Source organism: Stenella coeruleoalba (assembly GCF_951394435.1).
Source record: "Stenella coeruleoalba genome assembly, chromosome: 14".
NCBI lineage: Eukaryota > Metazoa > Chordata > Mammalia > Artiodactyla > Delphinidae > Stenella > Stenella coeruleoalba.
This window is the reverse complement of record NC_137160.1, coordinates 56,659,555-56,682,445: the sequence shown is the minus strand read 5'-3', so window position 1 is coordinate 56,682,445 and position 22,891 is coordinate 56,659,555. Positions and strand designations below refer to the sequence as shown.

At 41.9% G+C, this 22,891-nt stretch overlaps 1 long non-coding RNA gene across 1 annotated transcript in view; it reads left to right on the top strand.

Annotated features, from left to right (window-relative positions):
* The window catches only part of LOC307197338, a 77,541-nt gene extending 66,585 nt beyond the window's left edge, over window positions 1-10,956 (top strand). Inside the window, exon 3 of the long non-coding RNA XR_013831387.1 lies at window positions 10,821-10,956. This is a non-coding gene — a long non-coding RNA (uncharacterized lncRNA). The remainder of the gene's footprint in view (window positions 1-10,820) is intronic.
* Window positions 10,957-22,891: the final 11,935 nt, after the last annotated feature.

Sequence of the window (22,891 nt, the reverse complement as noted above, 5' to 3'; positions counted from 1 at the left end):
AGGGGCGTCTGCGATCCCCAGCGTCCCCAGGTTGGTTCTGCTTTCTCTTCGGGTCCAGTATGTCGCCTTTTTTAACATGCGCTCACATGGTGCTTACCTTTTCTGTCCCCTTAATACCGGGCTCCCATATTTCCAGAGTGGCCATCTGGGCTGTGACCCCACCTGCTGTCCCTTCCTGGCACATCCCTGGCACGGGGGACTGCGGGAGCCCACAGTTTTGGCCAGCTGGGTTTGTTTGGTGGCCCTGGGAGGGGAGGACAGGCAGTGGGTGACATGGCCACCCGGGAGAAGTGAGGTGATTAGAAAAGCTGAGAAGAGAGGCAGTGGCTGTCACAGGGTGGTCGGGGGCCCATCTCCCCCTCCCGCCCCCTGTTGTTTGATGTGGATAATGGACTTGTTTTCAGTCTTATGGAAAGTGTCATGCACACCCGTAGTTTGGGGACAGATTCTTGGTTTCCCCTTTCCTCTGCATTGCCATTCCCGAATCCCTCCTGCATAGAAATTCTAGAGCTGCTACTGGCCACAAAAAACTAGGAACCAGAGGAGTTGGGGTTCCTTCGTCTTTGGGGCGAAAGGAGGGAAACTTGAAGCTGAATTTTGCAGAAATGCATCTGGAGGTCAAAACCACCTTTCGCGTCTCTTGGAACTCATAACCTAGTCTTGATGGAGTTATTTGCTATCCAGGTGTTCAGAAAATTAAATACCTAAAGCATTTCCAAGATGGCATTTTTACAGACATTTTTCCTGCCTCAGCTTCCTCAAGTGAAAAGCTTTCTTCTCTTGTGTGTGTGTGTGCATGTGTGTTTCCATGACAAAAACTGCTTAGTTTAAGGTAGCCTGACTTATGAATTTTTTCCTTTATGGTTGTTACTTTTTGTGTCCTGTTTAAGAAATATTTGCCTACTCCCAGGTCATAAAAATATTCTTTTATATTTTCTTCTAAAAGCTTGATAGTCTTTTAAACACTGTTTTCCTGAAGAGCAGTTTTAAGTTCAGAGCACAATTAAGGGGAAGGTAGAGAGATTTCCCAAATACGCCCTGCCCCACACATGCACAGCCACCCCCCTAATCAACATCCCCACCAGGATGGCGCATTTGTTACAGTCAGTGACCCTACGTGGACACGTCATCACCCAGGGTCTGTAGTTTACATCAGGCTTCACTCTTGGTTTTATATTAATACATTCCATGGGTTTGGACAAATGTATGATGACGTGTATCCACCATTATAGTGTCACACAGAATATTTCCGCTGCCCTAAAAATCCTCTGTGCTCCAGCTTGTTTTGCTTTTCAAATACAGATATGAAATCCACCTGGAACTGATTTTACCTCATAATGTGAGGTAGTCAAAATTCTTTATTTTTCCATATGAATAACTACTAGGCCCGACCCCATTGCTTGAAAATGCCGTGCTTTCCCTACTCCACTACTGTGTTGGTGTTTTCGTAAATCAGGTGACCCCAAATGTGGAGGGCTGTTTCTAGACTCCTTATTCTATTCTACTGGTCAGTTTTTCTACTGCTATATCAATATCCCACTTTCTTAATTACTGTAGCTTTATGACTAGTATTGAGAGCTGTTGAAACAGGTCCTCCCTGTTTGTTATTCTTTTTTCAAAATTACCTTTGCTCTTTTTTGGCCAAAATACTCAAATTTGATTTCTAGATTAAAACTGTCTTTTCCTCTTCAAGTTTTATGGGCATGATTCTTTATGGCTCTCCTAAAAATAACACATGGGAGGCCAGTCATATAGTATAAGTTTAATTATGTTCTAAAATAATGAGATAGCTCTACAAGGGCAAAGCTTTCTAGGACACAGTAAGTCCGTGAGTCACACGTCTGTCCTGCCCGCCAGGGTCAGGGAAAGAAGTTCCCTTTTTTTCTGTTTCCAAATTCCAACTGTCTTTCAAGGCCTGCTCCAAAGCCGCACGTTCCCACCTGGATTACGTAACTCCCCTCACACTTGCCCAGCCGCCCTGCATGGCACAGATTTGGTGATGATGCAGTGTTACTCTCAGGAAAAGACCCGCCACCTCCCAGCCTCCCAGGACCTCCACCGTCTGGGCTGGACCACTTTCCACAGCATCTCCCGTTTCCCCCTCCCCCCGTGGTACCCAGCCTTCAGGTCCCCACAGGGCTCTGCCCCACACACTCCAGGGACTTTCCATTTGGGTTTGATCTGTCTGCCTCTGCGTAGTTCTTCGCTTCTTGTTCCCACAGCCTTCCTTGTATGGGCTGATGCCTTGTGAACCCTTCAAGTCCTCCATCTGGGCATCCTTCCCTGGCCCCCAGACTACATCAGCTCCCCTTGTAATATGCTCCCCCTTCATGGCGTGCATCGCAGCTCAAAATTATAAACCTAATGGATGATTTGATCAACGCCTGACTCTTCCACTAGATTCTAAACTCCAATAAGGCGGGATCCAGGACTCATCCTTTTTCATCTCTGATATCTAGCCTAGTATTTGTCACATAGCAACTGCTCGGTAATTCTTCTATGAATGAATGCATGCGTGAATGAAACACTTTGACCTCGTGGCCTGTGTTACTCTTCACAGCACCCTGCATGCAGATGCTCTATAAATATCTTTCTGATTCATCTTACCTTGTTCTGTAGGACATTTTAATAACGAATTCTGTGTAGTTTCTAAGAGTAGCTTGCCACATTCTGAATTGAGAGGCCTGGCCATTGCAGGCAGAGTCAGTGTGATTCTTCAGGCCCTGTACTTGGTTTGATAGGGGTGGTAGTGGTAATCAAATATGACTTAGAAGTGTCCCCCACCTGCCATACCTGTCTTGCTTTCCATATCTCAAGTCTGCCTTTTGGAAAACCCTGGGAATTCATGTCACTTCACCTTGCTCGCTCAGTGGCAAAGCAGGGCAGCCAGGAGGGCTTCGTTGGCATTTGGCCTAGATGAGTGAGAGCTAACATCTGGTCCATCATGGAAAATTCCTGTAGTTACAGAGCTGGAAAATAGACTATCATTCCATTAATAAAGGGACCGGAATTAGTTCTTGTTCTCTGTGCTTCGTGTGCTAGTCATTGATGAATGATAATCCTGTCTTTATAGTCTCAAGCAGTCAGAGGGGAAGATAAAAAGTATGCTCCCTGGTCACCATCAGCAGCACTGCATTGGAGGGAGGGGGCAGGCTGTGGTGGTCGAGCCCCATCCTGTCCTGATAGGGACGTCTGTAACTTGCATATTTAATGGGGAGAGGCAACAGCTAGAGATGCCGCTTCTGATACAGCCTCTGCCCCCATCCTCTGTACGACCAAGGGAGAACCACTAATTGGATTCTGCCTCAAAAATGGGAACACTGACCTTTTCTCAAATCCACCAAACTGCAATATAATAGGGTTAATGTCATAGAGGTAAATGACACTTAGGTTCTTAGGGGAAAAAACTGTGTGTGTGTGTGTGTGTGTATGTGTGTGTGTGTGTGTGTGTGTGTATATATATATATATATAAATAAATACATTGTGTGTGTGTGTGTATGTGTGTGTGTGTGTGTGTGTGTGTGTGTATATATAAATAAATACATTGTGTGTGTTGGGGTGTGTGTGTGTGTGTGTGTGTGTGTGTGTGTGTGTGTGTGTGTGTGTGTTATGCGGGCCTCTCACTGTTGTGGCCTCTCCCGTTGCGGAGCACAGGCTCCGGACGCGCAGGCTCAGCGGCCATGGCACACGGGACCAGCCGCTCCGCGGCATGTGGGATCTTCCCGGACCGGGGCACGAGCCCGTGTCCCCTGCATCGGCAGGCGGACTCTCAACCACTGTGCCACCAGGGAAGCCCAAACAGTGTATATTTTTATCAGGAGGACCTTCCTATGGTCCTTAGAGGCATGGTTTTAATGGATATGAATAAGGAATTAAGACCAGTTATTAACCACATTGCAATGGAGGTCCTCAGTTGCCTTCCGGGGCTGGGGCAGGTGGAACAGCAGGATCTGAGGGCGGGGTGAGCGGGGGGGGGGGGGGGGCTCAGGGAAGCACGACCACAGGGATGTCTGAGTGTGTGTGTGGGGGGTGGTGGTGGGGGAGTGGGTTATGATTCAGGGTGGAAAGACGCTGAAGACGAATTAGGTTACATCACGTTCTTGATTTCAGCGTATTTATATTGGGCATTTTGAGTTTAAAGCTAATTAAATTGATGCATCATCTTTTGTGAAATACCAAAAGGATTTGGTAAACACTAATTAGGCTAGAGGACGTTTACATCATTTAACACTAGGCAATTGGCCACCTACGACATGTGGGTGATTCATTAATTTCAAGTAAATTTAATGCATGTAATTAAATGGCAAGACTCTGAGGGTTTCTGTGGCTGGCCCTGCCTTCCGCCCCGCGTAATGCACTTCTTCACACTTACTTATATTCAGGGTGTCCACGGGGGTGTTCTCAGAGACCCTGTCCTTCTATGTGAATGCCAGAGGAGCACCAGCGAGTTGTTACACTGGATGCGTGCCTGCTTCCTCCACCCTCACCGGCACCCCGTGCTCTGCCCCCCAGGGGGCCTGGGTGGTTCCTTCCTGTGTTCCACCTCTTGATCCAACCTGATTGGGTCAGAATGAGCCCCAGGCGTTCAATCGATGGCCTGGCATGAAAGTCCTGTATCTCAGGGATGACGGTGGTTGAGTCGTTCGTGTTCTTGCACAGGAATTTCAACTGAAGAAATGGCCAGAATCAGGCAGTTGCAAGTAGAATCTTAGTTGAAAGGTTCTCAGAGAGAAGGCAGTGTCCAAAATCACGAAGCACTACAGGTCACGAATAAGTAAAGGCCATGAAGTCAGGGAGTCAGGCTGGAAGAAAGGGAGAGTTGTTAGTTGGAAGCAGCCGGTGGAGAGTTGAAACTCTAACAGCAGAGAATAATCTAGATAATCCAATCACTGGAGCTATATTGGGTTATTACAATTTCTGAACTGAAATGTGAGACTCAGCCGACCATTTCCATGACGTCTGGCTGTGACACGTGTATCCCCACAGTAACACCCCCTACCCCACCCCCACCCCCCAAAAAAACTTAAGGAAGCAGAAGAGAGTATCTTTCCTTGCATGCCAAGGAATCTAACACACAACATGTATCTGAGGTTTATGTAACTTTTTTCTTTCAGTTTTATTGAGATATACTCGACATACATCATCATAAAAATTTAAGGTGGACAGCATAATGACTTATGCATATTGTGAAATGGTTCCTACAATAAGTTTAGTTAACATCAATCATCTCGCATAGATACAACGACAAAAAAAGAAAAAGAAAAATTTTTTTTCTTGTGATGAGAATTTTATGATATATTCTCTTAGCAACTTTCAAATTTATATTTGAAACTTTCAAATGACAACTATAGTCATTGTACATTAAATTAAATCCTCAGTACTCATTTATCTTATAACTGGAAGTTTGTACCTTTTGGCCACCTTCATCCAATTCCTTCACCCCCCATCTCCCACCTCTGGTAATCACAAGTCTGATCTCTTCTTCTATGAGTTTGAGTTTTTTGTTTTTTGATTTCTTTTAGAGTCCACATATAAGTGAGATCATATGGTATTTTTCTTTCTCTGCCTGACTTATCTCACTTAGCATAATGTCCTCAAGGTCTAGCCATGTTGTCACAACGGCAGGATTTCCTTCCTTTTTAATGGCTGAATAGTATTCCATTGTGTGTGTGTGTGTGTGTGTGTGTGTGTGTGTGTGTGTGTGTGTGTGTGTGCGTGTTTGTGTGTGTATCTCGCAACCTCTTTATCCATTATCTGTTGATGCACCCTTAGGTTGTTTCCCTGTCTTGGCTGTCATGAATGATGCTGCAATGAACATGGGGGTGCAGACATCTCTTCAAGATACTGATTTCATTTCCTTTGGATATGTGCCCAGAAGCAGAATTGCTGGATCATATGGTAGTCCCATTTTTTATCTTTGGAGGAACCTCCATACTGTTTTCCATAGTGGCTGCACTAATATATAATCCCACCAACAGTGCACCAGGGCCCCCTTTTCTCCACATCCTCGCCAGCATTTATCTCTTGTTTTTTTGTTGTTTTTTTTTTCGGTACGCGGGCCTCTCACTGCTGTGGCCTCTCCCGTTGCGGAGCACAAGCTCCGGACGCGCAGGCTCAGCAGCCATGGCTCATGGGCCCAGCCGCTCCGTGGCATGTGGGATCTTCCCGGACCGGGGCACAAACCCGTGTCCCCTGCATCGGCAGGCGGACTCTCAACCACTGTGCCACCAGGGAAGCCCTATCTCTTGTTTTTTTGATGATAGGATTCTCACAGACCTGAGGAGATACCTCATTGTGGTTTTGATTTGCATTTCCCTAATGACTAGTGATGTTGAGCATCTTTTCATGTAGCTGTTGACCACTTGAATATCTTCTTTGGAAAAAATGTCTGTTCAGCTCCTTTGCCCATATTTCAATTGGATTACTTGTTTTTCTGTTACTGAGTTGTATAAGTTCTTTATATATTTTGGATATTAACCCTTTTCAGATATATGATCTGCAAATGTTTTCACCCATTCTATAGGTTTCCTTTTCCTTTTTGAAATTTTCATTTTTCATTCCTTTTGCTGTGCAGAAGCTCTTTAGTTTGATGTGGTCTCACTTGTTTATTTTTAATTTTGTTGCTTGTGCTTTAGGTGTCATAGTCAAAAACTCATTGCCAAGACTCTTGTCAGGGAACTTTTTTCCCTATGTTTCCTTTTAGGAATTATATGGTTTCAGGTCTTACATCTAAGTCTTTAATCCATTTTGAGTTAGTTTTTCTGAGTGGTGTGAGATAGGGGTCTAGTTCCATTCTTTTATATGTGAATGTCCAATTTTTCCAGCACCATTTATTGGAGAGACTGTCTTCTCCATTGGGTATTCTTGGCTCCCTTGTCAAATATTAGTTGACCGTATATACATGGGTTTATTTCTGGGCCGTCTGTTCTGTTCCATTGGTCTATATGTCTGTTTTTATGCCAGTACCATATGGTTCTGATTAGTGTAGTGTTTATAAGTAGCTTGAAATTGAGAAGTGTGTTGCCTCCCGCTTTATTCTCCTTTTGCAGGGCTGCTTTGGCTGCTAAGAGCCTTTTGTGGTGCCATGTGTAACTTTTTGTTTTGCTTTTATTCTCTAAATGCTCTGAGTGGCTTTACCCTCCTCTTCATCCTTGTCTTTCTCTGTTCCAGCTTGTTGCAGCTCTTTTTTGTCCCACATCCTCACTGTAGATAGATATTCCCGACCCAGAGCAAAGTGGTAATGAGGGCAGTTAAGGTTATACCAGCCTTGCAAGTCACCAAAGGGATGCTCCAGACACAGCATCATGCAGACTGCCTTTGACTTTTTTTTTTTTTTTGCGCTACACGGGCCTCTCACTGTTGTGGCCTCTTCCGTTGCGGAGCACAGGCTCCGGACGCGCAGGCTCAGCGGCCATGGCTCACGGGCCCAGCCGCTCCGTGGCATGTGGGATCTTCCCGGACCGGGGCACGAACCCGCGTCCCCTGCATCAGCAGGCGAACTCTCAACCACTGCGCCACCAGGGAAGCCCTGCCTTTGACTTTTTAGTCAGTTTATCTTCATAATGGATGTGGACCATTTTTAAAGTCTTTATTGACTTTGTTACAATATTGCTTCTGTCTTTTTTTTAATGTTTTGGCTTTTTGGCCGTGAGACATGTGGGATCCTAGCTCCCCGACCAGGGATGGAACCCGCACTCCCTGCACTGGGAGGCAAAGTCCTAACCACTGGACCGCCAGGGAAGTCCCTATCTTCATAATGGATGGATGAGGGGAAGACGATTTAGCTCAGATATTAAGTCACAGCTAAATTTAGAGTAGATTTTCTTCTCTTTCTCTTTCTCTCTAAGAAATCAGCTTACTCTTATCCTTAGATTCTTCCTTCCTCCATCCAAAGATTGAAAAGTAGCTTCACACTAGGGACTTTTTAGAGTTAACACAGATCTGGTTTGGCTAAGATACTCTTTCCAGGAGCAAACATGGACCGTTTGAACTGTTTTTGTTTGTCCACACACTTATGCTCTTTGTTGGTCGTAGCCAGAGCTCCCTGAGGATCAGGGAGTGCAAGTGTATACCCTCCCTCTTTTCAATTTAGCCTTGCCCTTGTGTGGAAGTAACTGCTTCTTTGTTTTAGCGATAGAACCTCCCTGAGTTGTAGCTGGACATATGGCTACCCGGTTGAAGACTGTATTTCATAGTCGCCTGTGTGGTAGGTGTGCCCATATGATTCAGTTTCCCGCCATAAAATGTGAGCAGAGTGATATTCACAGGGTCTGTGGCAATTCCTCAAAAGGAACTGACCTGCCCTCCCTTTTCTCTTTGGCGTCCTTCCAGCCCCAGATGGGACCTTGGTTAATAGGCTCCACCCCTACAGTTGAGGGCAGAGTAATGAGAGGGAAGGGAGTGGGCTCTTGAGAGAACCTGTTGGAGCAGGACCACCTACTCGCAGGAGAACCTCTGGGCTGTTACAGGCGAGAGCAGGCAACACGTCTTCCCGTGTCAGCTCTTCTATGTTTGTTTCTCCGTTACAACTGCCCAGTATGTACCCCAACCAGTACACAGTGGTGGACACTCAGTGCTCAGGAACCTCACTGAGTGATGAATAGGTGTTATGTCACTTGATCTTCTAGCAACCACCCCTAAATAGATACTACTTGCCCATTTTACAGATGTGCAAACAGACTTAGGAAGGCGAGGTGACTTGCCCAAGATCACACGGCTGTAAGTGGTAGAAGGAACTTGGACCCGACTCTGAAGTGCTTCAAAACACGTATCCTTAATTGCTGTGCCCTCGCGTCTCTTGATATTACTGTTCACTCTTTTTCTAAGAGAATATTCGAAGTATTCTTCTCTGCCAATTTAAAGTTTCAGTATGTTACACATCGCGACTCTGGGCTCTACTGCTTCTCTGCTTGGTTTGGTGTAGATTGCTCACTTTCTTCTGCTGTTTTTGGGAGGTGGGGGTGGGAGCGACGACCATCCTTTAGTTTTGAATACATTCATTTTGCCTCATTCATTAGACTGTAAATCCCTCAGGGGATAGTGCTAGTGACACATGCTGAGTAAATGACGGTTACACGTCTAAAGAGAAAAGATATGTCTGGTCTTCCAGAATGATGCAGTGTTCTCTTGTGTGATGTTTTTCTCACGGGTGTATAAATTCTGTTGTTAATCATCAGTCCTGGTGAAAGCCAGCCCCCATTTAAAATACATTTTCATGGCAGAATATTTGAATAGAGGTAACATTGGAAGAGATGATTTTGAGTAAGGAATGATGCCCATTCTACTTATTGTTCTAAATATAAGCAGGTGGAATTTTAACTCTTCATACTGGCACTTCAGCCAACGTTAGATTCATGATCATTCTGCCACGTATGAGTTCGTGTGAAGTTTGCTGCATGATTAAAGAAAGTTCAGAATAATAGTGCTTCAGATAAGATGTATTTTTTTTTTTTCTAACATGAGAAAGGTCTGGAGGTGGGCAGCTGAGGACTGGTATGGTGGCTTCGTGGTCACTGGATGCAAGCTCCTTCTAACTTTTTCCTCCCAAATCCCTGAAAATGGTTTCCATTCTGAAGGTTCCCTCCTGGTTACCAAGAGCCCTGGTAGAGACAACCATTGTTTCAGAGTTGCAGGCAGTAGGATGGGGAGGGGGCAAAGGGCCTTTACCTTCCTTTTCCCTCTTAAAGACCTCTTCCAGAATTTTCACTAAATGAACCTCCACCTCACTGGTCAGAACCTAGCTCTACCTAGTTACAGAGCTGCCCAAGTAAAATCAGGGTTTTGTCTTGTTTTTAAGGAAGAAGGAGAAGGGTCAGTGTTAGGTGGACTGCCTGCCTTCTAATTAGAAAATTCCCACCATTCTAGATCGGGGTGGCGAACTATGGTCCATGGGCCAAATCTGGCCTGCAGCCTGCTTTTTAAATTTATTCTTATTTCTTATTTTTAATAGCTCATTTCAGGTTACCACAGCAGAGCTGAGTATTTGTTACAGAGATTGTAGAGCCCACAAATCTAAAATATTTCCTGTCTGGTCCTCATTAGAAAAAGTATGCCAACCCCTGTTCTTCTAAATCATGGGGGATGGATTCTGAGGAATGAATGGTTTCATTCCTTGGGGTGCTATTCCAGGAGCAGCATGAAGCTTAATATGAATTCAATAATAATCTGTTCTTCTCCAGCCCCAAGTGAAGTTGTATCCATTAAGCATATGTTTGCCTGCAAGTACCATAAAACCTGACTAATGGCAGATGAAACAAAAAGAAGTGTATTTATCTTGGATACAAAGAAGTCCAGAAGTACTGGATTGGTACAGATGCTGAATGATGCTTTCCAAATGGGTTCTTTTTTTTTTCTCCCCAACCATGCCGAGAATGTTGGCTTTCTTCTCATGCTTATTGTAAGACGGCTACAGCACCTAAAGGTGTAATGTCTGCATCCTGCATAGGAAGAAAGGGAAGGTGCCAAAGGGGGCATGAGTCCGTCCCCCTTCCAGAAACTTTCCCAGGGTCCTCACTGGCCAGGACTATGTCTCATGTCCACCGCTAGCAGCAGAGGATGCTGGGATGATGAGAATAGAAATTGGGTGCATCGCTGGGGCAGACACATGGAGGTTGTGTTGGAAAGGGAGACGTGGAGACAAGAGTGATGTGTGCTGTGTAGGGCACCCCCGCAACTAATGTGGGTCCCTCTAGAGATATTACCTTTGTTAGAGTCTCCTTTCCTACCTGCCTTTGCCTGTCACAGTTCCCAAAATTAATTAATTAATTAAGATTAATTAATTAATCTTGTTCTTTTCACCTCCCTTTGTATTCTCGGCTAGGTGAGAAACCTGGAAGTGAGCCTGAAGAGGCGAAGCTGCAGATCGCCAGCAAACAGATCGTGCAGAATGCCATCCTGCGGGCTGTGCAGCAGGTCTCCCGGGAGAGTCGGCAGAGGGAAGCCGGGGCTGGCGACACCCCTCGGGGCAGCTTCCGGCCGGGCGCGGGGGAATTAACCAAGAAGCATGAAAAGAAGTAACACGGTGGATGGGGCTCTTGTCACACGCTTGGTTTCCAGCCTTTTTTTTAGCATAGGATGCGTTGCCAAAAATGTTGCCAGTAAAGCGGACCGAAGTGTCAGCGACACCTAGCAGTAGGATGAATTCACACTAGGCCTTGGCCGAGAAGCACTGTTCTGCAAAAGTGCATTAGATGCTTCTGTTTATATTAACGCAGTGCCTCTGAAACGTAGTCGGGCCAAACATGACACTGTCATTGCAAAAGTAGTTTTGCAGCACAATTCATTTCTAAAGTTGTTTTTTTTTTTTTTTAAATGATTCCCTATGTTTATTTACTTTGGCCTTGTATGCATTCTGTCTGTGACCTTAACCAGCAGTTCTTTCTGCTGAAACACCGAGAGCTGTACTGTGATCTTTATAATATTTAAACAAGATGTGCTGGAAAGGTAAAGGAATGGTGTTACAGTCCTCAGATATGGAATTGAAGGCTTTACTAAAGTGGGTTCAGGTCCAAGATCATATTAAGCAAAGGCAAATTCTAAGTCCCTCAGGATCTTACCAAAGCATGTATTTATATATATTGTTTTTTTAAAAAGGAGGACCCCAGCTTTTCCAGAACTCAGTCTCAGTTCTGTCAGTTGTTTGATAGTTAATGTTTCCTCTCTGTGCAGAAATCCTTGGGAAATATTATGGATTTCTTTTTCCATTTCAAGATGAAAATAAGATGGGTGAATCTAAATGCATGAGTCGCCGATGTCGGCAGCCCCTTGAAGAGAAACTGGAGTTGTAGATTCCATCTTGGAGATATCCTAGGGTCAGCTTATGGGGTGCAGGGTCCTTGGAAGGAGCTCTGGGGACTTATAAATGCTGTGTTGCCATCAGACTATGCACTTGCACTAGTACCTTGCTAATAGGAACTTTTCTTTTCCCATCCACAAATTAGATTTTTTTTTTGAGATTATGAAAATCATACATATCAGGAATGAATGACACATAAAATGGGAAAATCATTTCCTCAACTGAAACGTGAAAATACAGTGGGATCAACAAAGCGACCATGCTGTGAAAGCAGTCATGGGACCATATGTGTGTGAATGAGTAAAGCCATCTCTGTTGCAACAGAATGACTTCCGCTCCACTCTCATGTGGGTACCGCACAGCTTTCTGTGTCCTTAGAGTCCCATTTCCTGGGTTTCCCAACAGTTACTGAGTTGATGCTACTGGGAACAGATGAAGAATTTGATCTTTGTTAGAAATTTTTGGGCTTCAGAGTATCAATGTTTACGTTTGATAGTTTTTTAAAAAGCAAAGTATCAACATATGAAGTGTGACTGATATTAAGACATGCTTCTAGAATTCCAATATGTTACACTTTCCAGAATGGATACTATTGAGAAATAAATGAGAACAATCTCTTATCAGTTCTGTTAGACTGTCTCACACCATGTACAGATGGAATAAATTCACAGGGGGAATGTCTGTGGGAGGGAGCAGAGGGGTTAACATTTAAATATGGTTTGTTCATAATTTTCTTTAAGTAGTACTCATGACAATTGAAGAATGAGTTTAAGTTGACCTGAAGTCATATAATGGATGTGATATAATTGTACAGCCTAGATAATAGGAATGAAGATATTAAGGGAAATTATTCAGGAGTACCCACAAATAACAAAATAAACCCAATGCTTGTAATTTGCAAGTGATCTGGCACTCTGTTTACTGAGATGTCTGGATATAACCAGCCTTGGCTTTTGCTGCCGTATGTCAGAAACACATAAACACGTTCTCTTTCCTCTCTGGTGTGTCTGTGCTAGTACATTGGGGATCTTGGAGAATATCTGATTAACCTCTGTATCTAAATGTTATTTATAAATAAAATATATCCAGCTTTGAAATATGTTGTCATTTATAGCCAAGTTTTCTTCGCCCTACTCTTTGGTCCTTTCACATGGGGCTACGAGGCATCCCAAGGCTGTTCCAAACCTCTAGATCTCGTGACCCTGAAAGCACTTCTTAACAGGCCTTCACTGTCACTGTCTGAGGACAGCTGTGGGATGGGGGTTCCTGAGGCTTGAGCAGAAAAGGGTGCGTGCTAAGAAGTGGCCTTTTGATCTCAGGAAGTAAAGGTAAGTAGATGGGGCAAAGCTGAGTGTCTTTCATGATCTTTGTGAGATGGAAAGTCTCCAGCAAGAAACAGATATTGATAAGTTCTTGGAAGGAGGAAAGAAAGTCAATCCCTGCACTCGACAGGTAGGTGCCGCATCGGCAGACTCCTAAGAAAACTCAGCCATAAAAATAAATGCATCTGTTAAGCTCCTCCTTGTATCTGTCTTGGTATAAAGTTATGGGGTTTTGAAGGGGCCGACAGAACTTCATTCGGCGTAGGATCAAGGTGGGCTTCCCCTTGGTTATTACATGAACCAGCACAGAGCTTTTGGTTTTAGGAATGAGTGGGAACATGTATTTCATGCCCTTTACCTTCCTGGCTTAATAGATAGTAAATGCACGTGGACTTCCCAGCTCTGCGTGTTCAGCTGTTTGTCTTGGGCTTTGCCTGTCCCTGGGGTGGAACTGGAGACAAATTCTTTTCTGCTGCTTTATTTTTCTGTAGTCACCTACCCAGCGTGAAGAGTGTTGTAAAAAGAACTCACGCTTCATCCTTGTTTCTCTTTTAGCTGCTTAGTCTTCCTTTATGTTTTGGTTTCAGGTTACAAATAAATGAATCAACATTTAAAGATAACCACTGAACTTATGCCATTCAGGCTATATTCAAGGTTTAAGGTCTCTATAAAAAAACTACAGAAAGGAGGGAATTTTACATTTATCCACAGTAGCAACTCTTCTAAGTAAAATACAGTAGAGAATAAAATCTCTGAAAAATCTGGTAACTAGTTCAGCAACTCTAGTACCCAGACTGGTAAAGAAACTAAATAATCCAGTTTGAGTAATTTGTCAGTTTATGTAAAGAGAAAGTAGAAAATACAATAATAATATCAGCTCTCTTGAGTGTGAGAAAGTTTTCTGAAATATATGACTACACACTAATGCCGGGGACCAGCCCCAGCTGAACAGGATTCACCCAAAGGAGAAGACGGAGTCGGCGTGGACAGAACTCAATACACCTCAGAGGATGCAAGGATCTGACAAATTTATTTTCAAGATTCCAAAAGCTTTTATACTATAAAGTGATCTCATTTTCAAATTTAACATTCTCATTCCCACGCCAAAAATTCCCCCACATAGGCCACAAAACAAAGGTAATTTACATCAGCAGATTGATTAAAACAGGTTAGGTAATTTTCCCATCGCCCAGAGTTTCTTTCTTCTCCTGTGGTTAGTCACATGTTGGTCACATCTACGTCAGGAACACAGTCTGTGGTTTCATTGTCTTCTTTAGAAAATTAGATGTTCTTGTACCTATATGTTCTTGTTCAATCAGCCAACTATTCAAAGCACAAACTCAAGCACATTATTCTTTTAACAATTGTAAATATTTATAGACTATTTTCTTCTACCTTTATAATCAAAACAAGGCACTAAATTATACAAAAAACAATTTTACTTATAAAAGGCTACCAAGTAGCCTACTCTAATTTATTATGTACCCACTGTAGCATAAAACCTTCCCACCACCATAGCCAAAAATTTCCTAACCTACAATAGTAATCAAAACAATCAAAACAATACACATCATTTTTTATACTTCTAAAAAACCATGGGAGCGGACATTGTACCGTAAGCTCATTGATTAAACCCACTGTTGCATAAAACCTTGTCACCATACCCAGGTATTTCCCAGCATGTTTATAACTCCACTGGGAGGCCATAACTCTTGCAATTTTTCTTTTAAAGTACAAAGCTGCTGCAGAAATGTTCCCACCATTGTATTTCCCCAACAAATATAATCATTAAAGGAGCCAAAGTAGCTATAATCCTCCTCTTGGTTTTTACCCTAAATTGGGGTCTTTCCTAAACCCCTGCATTAAAACTATACATTTTTCCCAACACCAATAGCAATCCTATAAAAATCACCTTAGGCAAAGGCAGGGAAAAACACAGAGAAAAGCTATGGTTCACGGAGGAAATGGGAAACAGAGCCCTGCTGTGGTGGAAGAGCAGTTGCCATTGGCCAGGTCTCTGGTCTGCTACCTGGGTTCTCATCTGAGCTGGGCGTGGGAAGCGAAGCAGCCATGGGGGCAAGAGACCTCTCTCAAAAGGGGTGAGGGTTCAGGCTCCTGCAAAGTTGGGGGGGTGAGGGTCTATGCCCCACCTCTGTTGGCCCCCAAGTTCTCTCCTGATGGCCCCTCTGCGACTGTGCCTGTCTTAGGTTGTTCCTTCCCTGAGGAATCTTACCCGTCTTTGGCTAACCAGCCATCCTCCGGGGCCAAGCAGGGAGATGTTAGGTGTGCGAGTGAGCGAGGTGCAGCGCCCCCAGAGAAGGTCAGTTTTCTGTCACCTTGGTAGCCTATGCCCCCGTGGCCTCCACGCCCAGCACCTGCCCTGGGATTCCCTCGCCAACTGGCGGGGCCCCGGCTCTGATCACATGTCTTCGGGAACCCAGGTTTCTCCTCCAGAGAGGGCCCAGCTTACAGCACTGGGCAAGAGAGGCCAATTGCACGGCACCAGCCACCAGGAGGCAGGAAGCCCTGCAAACGAGAACTTTGCTTTTCCATATTTACACCTGACAGCACCAGCTTTGCTTGGCACTATAGGTCTTGTCCGTGCTGAGACTCAAAAGCACTTCCTATACGGCTCCCAACATCTCCCCCTTTTTTATTTTTTAAAAAGGCAGTATGCAATTCCACTTTGGTTTTATATACACTCCGAAGGGCAACTTGAATTAATCGGATAATGACTGGAAAAGAAATAAGGAGCAAAATTATAACCACTCCGGCAGCCCCATAATTTATTAAAATATGCATAAAGGAATTACCCTTAAAATAACTTTGTAAATTTTGTAAAAATTCTGCAGCAACCTTAGAGGGATTCATATCATATTGAGAGGCTGAAATATCATGAATTTGTTTATGTAAATGTTCCAAATCAATTCCTACATCACTAGAATTCCATATATTTAAAATATGCATTTGAATTTTTTCCCAGGAATATTCAGAATAATTTACTTTTAAGGGAGTAACACATATCCAAGAATATTTTTTATGGCATGTTAAAAATAGGCGAACTTTTAAAGCAGTAAGTTCTTGACCAATATGTAAAACTGCTTCTTCAAGGGCATCAACTTTAGCTTCTAACTTTCTATCTATTATTTCCTGAGTCGCTAAAGCCAAGGATATATTTTTTGATAAATCATTAATATATTGAGCTGTTTGTACTTCTTTTACTAAAGTATATGTTGCAACAGTAAAAGAACTCAGTATTCCTATCAAAGCGGAAATTCCCAAAATCAAAGTAGCCACGAATCTTTTTGGCCGTATGAGCTCTCCAACCTGTCTTACAATTTCCGCCCCTATATCTGTATACCAAGATTCATTAAGCGCTACTGGCAGCATAATATAAGCTGGTCTTTTTAACACCATTATGGTTGACACATTCATTTCAGGAACAATACAAGTGGTCAGTATGCATTGCTGACAGGTAATATAAAATCTCATATTATACTGCATAATCTGCAACTTTTCACTATCATTAGAAAGCAATAAGGAATACGGAGATGACACACAGGTTTGAACATGGTATTCTTCCATATGGGTAGTAGCTCTAATTAACGTTATTTTACGAGTGGTTAAGGGTAATCTCCATAACTGAGGTTGATAATAGGTTTTATTTTCATATACAAAAGTATAAATAGGAGCCACCCATCCATGACTATTCCATCTATTTACCTTCAATGGACGGGGAATATAGGAATTATTCCATGGATATAATATGCCTTTCTCTAAATATGTTCTATAATCTCCCTCAGGAAAATTAGTACTCCAATCTGAAATATAATATCTAGTTCCAGGAATGGTTATTTTATTCTCTTTATTATACATACAATATATCCATAAAGGATATCCAGTTTTAATATTTATTTGAATCCATTCATTTGTAGCTTCCCCTGCAGCCTCATCACAATCATCATATCTAGAAGGATGAACAACTTTAGCTGGATATTTATTAACATAAACTTGATTTTGTCCTACAACTTTCCCTAACAATGACCATAAATATCTTGTGGTTTTATCTCTTCCTACTGGCTCTTTAGGGGGCCTTTTAGGGGAATCTGTCAAAAATCCTGCATCAACTACTGACAAACATCCATTTTTTGTTCGACTATTTTCTATTGACCCTGAGCCAAGAAAAAAGCATATTGGAGGAAAGTCAGTCTGACCTGTAAATGAGTAGTTAAAATTAATAACAAATTGTTTATAGCCCTGTATTCCTCGAATGCCATCGGTCAAGTCAGGGAATGAAGAAGTCACTGGAATAATGGAATCTGTCCAAGTACACGTATGTAAAATAGGAGGATCTGGAAAGAAAGTCCAATACGTATCATTGGCGCTCACCTGAACTGAAAGCAAAGTAAGCATAGCCACAAAAAAATTAGGAGTCGTCAACGGCAATTCTTGTGTAATTACAGCATTTTTAGCAGTCAGGCAAAGTTTTTTAATTGCCCCCCAAGTCATTGGAGCCACTTCAGTGGTGGAAACAGCATACCTCCTTTTTCGTGAACGAGAAGGCAGTGTAGGTTTTTTCTCCAATAATTCAGGAGAAGTTTGTACCTCTTTATCGCAGGCCGTAGGGTTAATTGGTTTTTCTTCCCGGGGATGTAATTCCGCCATCTCAGCAGTGCGATTTCTTTTCTGAAAAATGCTTCGATAAATTTCCCACCTCAGGGTGTCTAATTAATCGATCAGGAATCCAAATTGGTGAATCAAAATTCTGAGGAAAAATACAAGCATATCCTCTACCACTAGTTAGTAATATATCTGGTCCATTCCATTTTCCTGTTAAAACATCCTTCCATAATACCTTTGGTTTTATACTTTCTTCATTTATCTCCCAATGTCTCATCATAGGAGTTTTCTCTTTATCATTCATATTTAAATAATTTAATACAAACATAGAATGGTTAAGTAAATGATGAGGAGAAAAATATTTTAAATCTCCATTTTGCAATTTATAAATCATATTTTTTAATATCTGGTTAGTTCTTTCAATTATAGCTTGTCCTTGTGGATTATAAGGAATCCCTGTACTATGGGCTATGCCAAACTGCTGGCATAATCGCTGAAAAGATTTAGAAACATAAGCAGGGCCATTATCAGTTTTTAACTTTCGGGGAATACCCAAATAACTAAAGCAAAACATCAAGTGCTGGCACACATCCTTAAAGGCCTCTCCGGTCCTAGCTGAGGCTACAATTACATGTGAAAAGGTATCTACACAAACATGTACATATGACAGCTTTCCAAAACTGGGTACATGAGTCACATCCATTTGCCACAAATCATTAGCTCGCAAACCTCGGGGATTTACTCCTTGTTGAGGTACATTAGTTTGTGTAGGACACACAGAGCAATTTTTTACTATTTCCCTTGCTGCTTCTCTAGTTAGGCTAAACTGATATCTTAAGGCATTAGCATTTTGATGATGCAGCTGATGAGATTCTATTGCTTCTTGTACTTTATTCTCATCTACTATAAAAACTTTAGTCAGGGCATCAGCAGAGGCATTGCCTTCTGCTAAAGGCCCTGGCAATCCAGAATGAGCTCTAATGTGGCCTATATAATAAGGTTGTGTTCTTTTCCATATACTCTTTTGTAGTCTCTTAAGCAACTTAATAATTGTACTCTTATTCTCAGGAAAGGCTGCTGTTTCTATTGCTGGAAATAATTTAACTATATATAAGGAATCAGTATATAAATTAATCTTTTTATCCCTGGTTAATTTTATCACTTCTATAACTGCCATAATTTCTGATTGCTGTGCTGAGCAATTTTCTGTATTTAATACTTTCTTTTCATTATTAATAATATAGGCTGCCCTCCCTGAGGAGGATCCATCAGTAAATACTAATATGGCCTCTTCTAAAGGTTTCATCTTATAATATGTAGGAAAAACCACCATATGTTCCTTAAAAAACTGTAACAATACACTTTTAGGCAGATGAAATAAAATCTGACCTCCAAATGAGGTCAGGGCTATTCCTAATGAATCTTCTAACAACAGCAAGGCCTCTAATTGATCTTTATTATAAGGTATAATTATGTTATCCATATCTTTTCCAAATAACTCTCTACTTCTCTTTCTACCTTTAATAATTAGCAAACTAACCATAAAAGGGTATGAGGCAACAATCTTTTTTGGACTAGCAGCCAAATGTATCCATTCTAATGGTCCATCTTGCCATAATAATCCTGTAGGAATAACTGGAGTCCTTAAAATAATTAAATCCCAAGGTTTGGTATAATCTAGTCTTTTAATAAAAACATTTTTTAAAGCTTTTTCTATTTTTTCTATGGCTTGTTTTCCTTCTGCAGTTAACTCTCTAGGGGATAAGGGGTTAGAATCTCCTTGTAATATCAAAAACAAAGGTTTTAATTCCACAGTAGTAATTTTTAATAAAGGCCTTATCCAATTTATATCTCCTAAAAACTTTTGAAAATCATTTAAAGTAACCAAATGATCAGTTCTTAGCTGAAAAGGTATATGTTGAATGGAAAATTCCTGTATTAATCTGCCCAAATAATTATAAGGAGGCTCAGTTTGAATTTTTTCTGGAGCGACTTTTAATCCATACTCCTGTAAGGCTTCCATCATATCCTGCAATGCCTGATGTAAGTAAGCCTTATCTTTATGGGCCAATAATATATCATCCATATAATGTATTAAATATATTTCTTTATATTTTTGTCTTATATTACATATGGCTTGGTCTACATATTTCTGACATAAGGTAGGGCTATTTTTCATGCCCTGCGGTAAAACTTTCCATTGATACCGCTGATATGGTCTGGTAAAATTAGGAGAGGGCACACTAAACGCAAACCTCTTTCTGTCCTCCTTATGTAAGGGGATCGTGAAAAAGCAATCTTGCAGGTCTATGACTATAATAGCATAATCTTTAGGAATGGCTACTGGAGAGGGAAGTCCAGGCTGTAAAGCCCCCATTGTTTCCATTGTTTTATTTATTGCTCTAAGATCTTGTAATAATCTCCATTTTCCTGATTTTTTCTTTATAACAAATATAGGAGTATTCCAAGGACTATTAGAGGGTTCAATATGTCCTGCCAATAATTGCTGCTCCACTAATTCTTCTGCAGCTGCTAATTTCTCAGAAGTTAGGGGCCATTGTTCTACCCATATAGGTTCCTCTGACAGCCACACTATAGGGTCAGCTGCTTTTAAAACAATGGCCCCCTTTATAAATTTGGATAGCCCACTCCATGTTTATCATTTTTGGGCTCAGCAACCACAGGATATAATCTTCCCTCCTGATTTTTTCCTAAACCTTTATCTGGGTCATATCCCATTTTTAACATCTGTGAGGAGACACAATCATCTGGACTATACAAGAGCATCCCCATCTGCATAAGTATGTCTCTTCCCCAAATGGAAATTGGCAAGCCAGGTATTACATAAGGACAAAAGGAGCCTGCTTGTTTATTAGCAGTATTCTCCCAAGTTAAAATCTGGGCACTCTTAGCTACTGTTGGAGCAGTCCCCAGACCTGCTAACATATTGTCAGCATGTTTGGTGGGCCAGCTGCTAGGCCAATCTTTTCCTGCTATGCAGGAAGCATCTGCACCTGTGTCTAATAAACCTTGAATATTTTTTCCATTAATTTTTAAAATTTTCAAGGGTCTATTTCTGGTAATCTCTTGAATCCAAAATGCCATATCACTGGAGCCAAATCCTTTCTCATTCCTAGTTTCTTGAATTACATTCTTTCCTGTCTTATAATATGGTAGCAATAACAATTGTGCTATTCTTTGTCCTACATAAATTTGCTGCGTCTTATTAGAGGGAGCCACCATTATTTGAATTTCTCCTGTATAATCAGAGTCAACTACTCCAGGCAAAACTGTTAAGCCAGATAAGGAAGTTGAACTCCTACCAATAATTAAACCCATTACTCCTGGGGGCAATGGACCTTTAATCCCAGTTGGTATTTTTATAACTGGAGAGTCAGGAGTTAATATTGTTGCGGAGGTGGCACAGAGGTCCAATCCTGCGCTGCCTGGGGTGGCCCTAAACAATTCATCGATTCCCCTGAGGGAAGAAAGGGATTGAGCGTCTGGTGAATGGCCCCTATTGTTTGTTGGGCCCGGGGTTGGGCCCGAAGTAAGTTTCCCGAATTAGTTTCAGCAGGTGTACCTGGAAAAACAGGTGCAGGAAATATTGGCATCTGAGCTCCAGCCTGAGGCACTGCAGAAACCCCACTAGGGGGAAGAATGTGTCCGTCCTTATGATATTTACTCCGACACAATTTAGTCCAATGATTTCCTTTCCCACATCTTTGGCAAGGAGTCTTTGGGACCCCAACATTACCAGGAGATATCATTCTAACAGGGCCTGCTGGAGGTATATTTTTATTGGGACATTCCCTACTAAAATGACCTGCACTTCCACAAGCAAAACAATTATTTCCTTTTAATCCCTTAGGGTTTTTTGTTTTTTGAACCATATTCATCATACATTGAGGAAGTGTTTCTCCTTTTAGAGCGGCTGCCAGAGCAATCCCTTGCATATAAGAGGGACCCACATCAGAACACTGTTTAATAAAATCTAAAATGCTGCCAGTTTTTCTAATTGGTCGAATTAAATTCTGACAAACAGGATTGGCATTTTCAAAGGCTAATTGTTTAGCTAACATGCTAGCTGCATCCTCATCAGTTATTACTCGTTTTATCTCTGTTAACAAGCGAGAAACAAAATCTTCATATGGTTCTTCAGGCTTTTGTCTTAGATCTGTTAAAATGGAGGCTTTTCCTGGAGTCAAAGGCAAAGACTTCCAGGCATTCACTGCACATGTAGTTACCTGCCATAAGGCCTCCTTTCCCATATGCATCTGCTGTTGGGTTGAGTCATATTCTCCTTGACCTAATAACATATCTTTAATAATATTAAATTTATCCCATTTCTTATTTAAAGCATTTTGTTTAGCCACCTGTTCCTCATATTCTGCCTTCCAAAGTAAATATTGTCCTCCCGATAAACAGGCCTTGGTAACCTGAATCCAGTCATATGGAGTCATCCATCTATTTGCTAAGGCATCTATAAGAGTCATAGTATAAGGCGCTAACGGTCCATAATCTATACAGGCCTTTTTAAGCTCTTTTAAAAGTTTTAAAGGTAAGGGTTCCCAATATACCGCATCATCATCATCAAAATCATCAAAAATAACTGGAAAACAGGCTGCAAAAGCATAATCATCATCTTCACCGTTTATTCTCCTATGCTTTTTATTTTTGCCTTGATTATTATTAAAAGGTGGTGGAGGTGGTGGGCCCTTGGCCTTAAAAGGTGGTGGAGGCGGTAGGCCCCCAACATTTAAAATTGAATGCCCTGACCCTTTTAAAGGGGGAAGTGAAGAACTTAAAGGTGCTGGTGGGGCGGTCGGTAAACGACCCAAAGGGCGCATATCCTGTAATTTAGGCCTATTTTTCTTAGTTTCTTGTATTGAAAAAGCATCATGAGGTTCATACTTCCTTCTTTCATAATCATATGCAGCAGCATCTAAATCATCCTGATCTGCAGGAGGCAATTCATCATCAAAAGGAGGGTTTTTTAACAAATTAAACTTATTATCAATAGGTGACTCAGTTTCCTCCTCTGAATCATTATCGTTAAGGTTACAACCTTTTAAAGCTGTAGCCAAGACCTCAGTTCCTTTTGATGTTTTTGGAGAAAGTAACGGAGTACATTCATCTATTACTTCTGCAGGA